The sequence below is a fragment of the Delphinapterus leucas genome, chromosome X (genome assembly GCF_059928025.1).
Source record: "Delphinapterus leucas isolate spDelLeu-1000000601 "Yukka" chromosome X, BTC_Dleu_Yukka2, whole genome shotgun sequence".
NCBI classification, from domain to species: Eukaryota; Metazoa; Chordata; class Mammalia; order Artiodactyla; family Monodontidae; genus Delphinapterus; species Delphinapterus leucas.
This window is the reverse complement of record NC_143150.1, coordinates 420,366-427,001: the sequence shown is the minus strand read 5'-3', so window position 1 is coordinate 427,001 and position 6,636 is coordinate 420,366.

Below are 6,636 nucleotides of genomic sequence, written 5' to 3'. Positions count from 1 at the left end.
TTCCCCTCATGTTAACATCTTATAAAGCCATGGTACATTTGTCAAAACTGAGAAAAAACTATCAATTAAATGCCAACTATTTGTATTTCAAAAAGAAACATTATGCTGAGCTAATGAAGCTAGACACAAAAGAATACATACTATGACTCAATTTATAGGGAATTCTAGAAAATACAGAACTAAGGTATGGTGATTGAAAGCAGAATAATGATTGCCTGGGGCAGAGAGAATGTGGGTTTACTGAAAAGAGGAATGAGGGAATCCTTTGGAGTGATGGTGATGTTCTATATCTTGATCGGGATGTTGGTTAACACAGTGTATACATTTGTCAAAACTCACTGACCTGTACAGTTAAGATTTGTATATTTAACTGTGTATAAATTATAATTGATAAAAATTAAGTTGGAAGAAAGGATGTTTAGTAGCTGACAGAATCGCTGTAAGGCATGGAGAATCAGGTAGAGAGCTAAGTTTCCAAGTTCAACAACCAAGAATTCACTGCACAACTGGTGTGGTGAGGAAACCACTATTCATACCACTGCTACTTCTGCATTACTGTAGTCACTTCTATGCTGGAAACTGAATCTGGCAACTATTATGGCTGCTCACAGAGAGAGCATGAAAGAACAACTAAATTTTCTGATCAAACTCTGTCACAATCATTATGGTCAGTTTACTTATTCTCTTTACGTGATTCTAAATAGTTTTAAACCATTGTTTTAGAAGATGTATTCCATGCATGTCCTGTATTATAAATGACTTTAAATCCATTTTGGATTTACACCAAGAAATGCATAAAACAATGAAAAAGTATATTTTAGTCACCTCATCATATTAATTTTTCTCTTATTAGCTATTTCTTTCTAGTCTTACTGCTGGTGAGGCAAATCCTCTGGGCTCTGGAGTCTGACAAATCTAAGATTTTATCCTGGTCCCCTTGCATTGTCCACCCTAACCCTTATTTGCACCCACTCTGCCACTCCCCCACTTCCATGATCTCCTTTTCCTTAAATTAAACATTCCCTGTGGTTCAACTATTTCTCATAAATTGTATCTTTGGGAGTCTGGAGGCCCAGTTCCCAAATGATGTCCTCTCCACTAAGGGAGTCAGGATGATATCAGCCAACGTCCCTTCCTTCCAGTATGGTCAAAGATCTATTTGGGCTTCACAGGGTACTACCAGTAGTGCTGGGCCTAAATTCTTCAGTATGACTGACCTCCTGGGCAAGAGACTCAGGGTCTCTGGGACTCCAGAGCCTCCCAAGGCATTCAGGGTGCTCCTCATCTATACCCCATCGTACCCCACAACAGCTATACATCTAATAGAGGGACTTCTGCAGCAGAGCTGTACAAGAGACCCCTGCACTGCCCCTACTCTGCCTATACTCTTACTACAAACTCTCAGCAGCCAAAGGCCACCCCCAAAGTACAGGCTGGGTGATAGCTAGCCTCTCCAGAGTATAGGGGCACCCCCTCCAGCTTTGAGGCAGTTTTTATTTTTAAAAAGTTTTATTAATGGAAAATTTCAAATCTATATCAAAGTAGAGAGAATGGCATAATGATCCCCATATACATATCACCCAGCCTCAACTATTCAATTCATGGCAAGTTGTGTTTCATCTAGATTATTTTGAAGCAAGTCCCTTATATTTTATCATTTCATTGGTAAATCTTTCACTTTGTAGTTATAAAAGGACTTTTAAAATTTGACAGAACCATGATACCTTTATCACACCAAACAGTATTTCCTTAATATCATCAAATATTCAGTTGGTATCCTAATTTCCAACTGTCTCATACATGTGGTAAATGTTTTCTCTTTTTCAGTTTGTTTGACTCAGACCCCAGTAAGGTCCAGAAATTGAAACTGGTAAGTTTATTTTTTAAATCTCTTTGAATATAGATTTCTACTTTATTGCTCTGTTTTACTTTTTCTTGCCATTTGTTTGTTGAAGGAGTGTTTATCTGTAGTTTCCCAGAGTCTTAATTTTGCGGATTATTTATGGGCATGTTTTTAAATAGATTTATTGAGATATAATTCACATACCATGCAATTCACACATTTAAAGTGTACAATTCAGTCACTTTTACTATATTCACAGAATTGTGTATTTGTCATCACAATCAAGTTTAGAACATTTTCATCACGTTCCAAAGAAACCCTGCACGCCTTAGCCATGATCTTCCACTGCCCCTGCCACTGGCAACCACTAATTTACTTTCTATCTATATATATTTGCCTGTTCTGAACATTTCATGTAAATTGAATCATACAATGTGTGTTCCTTTGTGACTGGATTCTTTCACTCAGCCTAATATTTTCAAGTTCGATTCATGTTGTAGCATGTGTCAACACTTCATTTCTTTATATGACTGAATAATAGTCTATTGCATGAATATACTACATTTTGTTTATCCATTTATCAGTTGATGGACAATTTTATTGTTTCCGCTTTTTGGCTTTTGTGAATAATGCTGCTATGGACATGTGTGTACAAGTTTTTGTGTGGAATTATGTTCTCATTTATCTAATAGTAGAGTGGCAGGGTCATATGGTAACACCGTTTAACCATTTGAGTAACTGCCAGACTGTTTTCCACAACAGCTGCAACATTTTATATTCTCACTAGCAGTGTATGAGGGTTCCAATTTGTCTGCATCTGTGCCAACGCCTGGGATTTTTTTTAAATTGTTGTTTGTTTGTTTGTCTTTAATTATAACCATCCTAGTGTTAAGTGGTATCATATTGTGGTTTGGGTTTACAGGTCCCTACGGACTAATGATTTTGAAATATTTTATGTGCTTATTGGCCATTTGTATATCTTTTTTTGAGAAATTTCTATTCACATCCTCTGTCCATTTTGAAATTGGGTTATTTGTCATTTTATTATTGAGTTGTAAGAATACTTTACACATTCTGGATACAAGACCTTAGAAGGTATATGATTTGCAAAAATATTCTCCGATTCTGTGAGTAGTCTTTTCACTGTCTTTTTTAAATTTAATTTTTCTTTTATATTGGAATATAGTTGATTTACAATGTTGTATTAGTTTTAGGTGTACATAAAAGTGATTCAGTTATGTATATATCCATTCTTTTTCAGATTATTTTCCCGTATAGGTATTACAGAATACTGAGTAGAGTTCCCTGTGCTATACAGTAGGCCCTTGTTGATTATCTATTTTACATATAGAAGTGTGTACATGTCAATCCCAAACTCCTAATTTATCCCTCACTGCCACATTTCTCCTTTGGTAACCATAAGTTTGTTTTCTATGTCTGTGAGTCTGTTTCTCTTTTGTAAATAAGTTCATTTGTATCATGTTTTTTTAAGATTCCACATATAAGTGATATCATATGATATTTCTCTTTCTCTGTCAGACTTCACTTAGTATGATAAGTTCTAAGTTCATCCATGTGGCTGCAAATGGCATTATTTCATTATTTTTTAATGGCTGAGTAATATTCCACTGTATATATGTACCACATCCTCTTTATCCATGCCTCTGGCATTGGACATTTAGGTTGCTTCCAAGTCTTGGCTATTGTAAATAGTGCTGCAATGAACATTGGGGTGCATGTATCTTTTTTTTTAATATAAATTTATTTATTTATTTATTTAATTTTCGCTGCGTTGGGTCTTTTTTTTTTTACATCTTTATTGGCGTATAATTGATTTACAATGGTGTGTTAGTTTCTGCTTTGTAACAAAGTGAATCAGTTATACATATACATATGTTCCCATATCTCTTCCCTCTTGTGTCTCCCTCCCTCCCACTCTTCCTATCCCAACCCTCTAGGTGGTCACAAAGCTGATCTCCCTGTGCTATGTGGCTGCTTCCCACTAGCTATCTATTTTACGTTTGGTAGTGTATATATGTCCATGCCACTCTCTCACTTTCTCACAGCTCACCCTTCCTCCTCCCCATATCCTCAAGTCCATTCTCTAGTAGGTCTGTGTCTTTATTCCCGTCTTACCCCTAGGTTCTTCATAACATATTTTTTTCGTAGATTCCATATATACGTGTTAGCATACAGTATTTGTCTTTCTCTTTCTGACTTACTTCACTCTGTATGACAGACTCTAGGTCCATCCACCTCACTACAAATAACTTGATTTCATTTAGTTTTATGGCTGAGTAATATTCATTGTATATATGTGCCACATCTTCTTTATTCATTCATCTGATGATGGACACTTAGGTTGTTTCCATCTCCTGGCTATTGTAAATAGAGCTGCAATGAACATTTTGGTACATGACTCTTTTGAATTATGGTTTTCTCAGGGTATATGCCCAGTAGTGGGATTGCTCTGTCATATGGTAGTTCTATGTGTAGTTTTTAAGGAACCTCTATACTGTTCTCCGTAGTGGCTGTACCAATTCACATTCCCACCAGCAGAGCAAGAGGGTTCCCTTTTCTCCACACCCTCTCTAGTATTTATTGTTTCTAGATTTTTTTTTAAACATCTTTATTGGGGTATAATTGCTTTACAATGGTGTGTTAGTTTCTGCTTTATAACAAAGTGAATCAGTTATACATATACATATGTTCCCATATCTCTTCCCCCTTGCGTCTCCCTCCCTCCCACCCTCCCTATCCCACCCCTCCAGGCGGTCACAAAGCACCGAGCTGATATCCCTGTGCTATGCGGCTGCTTCCCACTAGCTGTCTACCTTACGTTTGGTAGTTTATATATGTCCATGCCTCTCTCTCCCTTTGTCACAGCTCACCGTTCCCCCTCCCCATAACCTCAAGTCCGTTCACCAGTAGGTCTGTGTCTTTATTCCTGTCTTACCCCTAAGTTCTTCATGGCATTTTTCCCTTAAATTCCATATATGTGTGTTAGCATATGGTATTTGTCTTTCTCTTTCTGACTTACTTCACTCTGTATGACAGACTCTAGGTCTATCCACCTCATTACAAATAGCTCAATTTCGTTTCTTTTTATGGCTGAGTAATATTCCATTGTATATATGTGCCACATCTTCTTTATCCATTCATCCGATGATGGACACTTAGGTTGTTTCCATCTCTGGGCTATTGTAAATAGAGCTGCGATGGACATTTTGGTACATGACTCTTTTTGAATTATGGTTTTCTCAGGGTATATGCCCAGTAGTGGGATTGCTCAGTTATATGGTAGTTCTATGTGTAGTTTCTTAAGGAACCTCCATACTGTTCTCCATAGTGGCTGTACCAATTCACATTGCCACCAGCAGTGCAAGAGTGTTCCCTTTTCTCCACACCCTCTCCAGCATTTATTGTTTCTAAAGTTTTTGATGATGGCCATTCTGACCGGTTTGAGATGATATCTCATTGTAGTTTTGATTTGCATTTCTCGAATGATTAATGATGTTGAGCATTCTTTCATGTGTTTGTTGGCAATCTGTATATCTTCTTTGGAGAAATGTCTATTTAGGTCTTCTGTCCATTTTTGGTTTGGGTTGTTTGTTTTTTGGTTATTGAGCTGCATGAGCTGCTTATAAATTTTGGAGATTAATCCTTTGTCACTTGCTTCATTTGCAAATATTTTCTCCAATTCTGAGGGTTGTCTTTTTGTCCTGTTTATGGTATCCTTTGCTGTGCAAAAGCTTTCTAGTTTCATTAGGTCTCATTTGTTTATTTTTGTTTTTATTTCCATTTCTCTAGGAGGTGGGTCAAAAAGGATCTTGCTGTGATTTATGTCATAGAGTGTTCTGCCTGTTTTCCTCTAAGAATTTGATAGCTTCTGGCCTTACATTTAGGTCTTTAATCCGTTTTGAGCTCATTTTTGTGTATGGTGTTAGGGAGTGTTATAATCTCATACTTTTAAGTACCTGTCCAGTTTTCCCAGCACCACTTATTGAAGAGGCTGTCCTCTCTCCACTGTACATTCCTGCCTCCTTTATGAAAGATAAGGTGACCATATGTGCGTCGGTTTATCTCTGGGCTTTCTATCCTCTTCCATTGATCTATCTTTCTGTTTTTGTGCCAGTACCATACTGTCTTGATTACTGTAGCTTTGTAGTATAGTCTGATGTCAGGGCGCCTGATTCCTCCAGCTCCGTTTTTCGTTCTCAAGATTGCTTTGGCTATTCGGGGTCTTTTGTGTTTCCATATAAATTGTGAAATTTTTTGTTCTAGTTCTGTGAAAAATGCCATTGGTAGTTTGATAGGGATTGCATTGAATCGGTAGATTGCTCTGGGTAGTATAGTCATTTTCACAATGTTGATTCTTCCAATCCAAGAACATGGTATATCTCTCCACCTATTTGTATCATGTTTAATTTCTTTCATCAGTGTCTTATAATTTTCTGCATACAGGTCTTTTGTCTCCTTAGGTAAGTTTATTCCTAGATGTTTTATTCTTTTCATTGCAATGGTAAATTGGAGTGTTTTCTTAATTTCACTTTCAGATTTTTCATCACTAGTGTATAGGAATGCCAGAGATTTCTGTGCATTAATTTTGTATCCTGCTACTTTACCAAATTCATTGATTAGCTCTAGTAGTTTTCTGGTAGCATCTTTAGGATTCTCTAAGTATAATACCATGTCATCTGCAAACACTGACAGCTTTACTTCTTTTCCGATTTGGATTCCGTTTATTTCCTTTTCTTCTCTGATTGCTGTGGCTAAAACTTCCAAAGCTATGT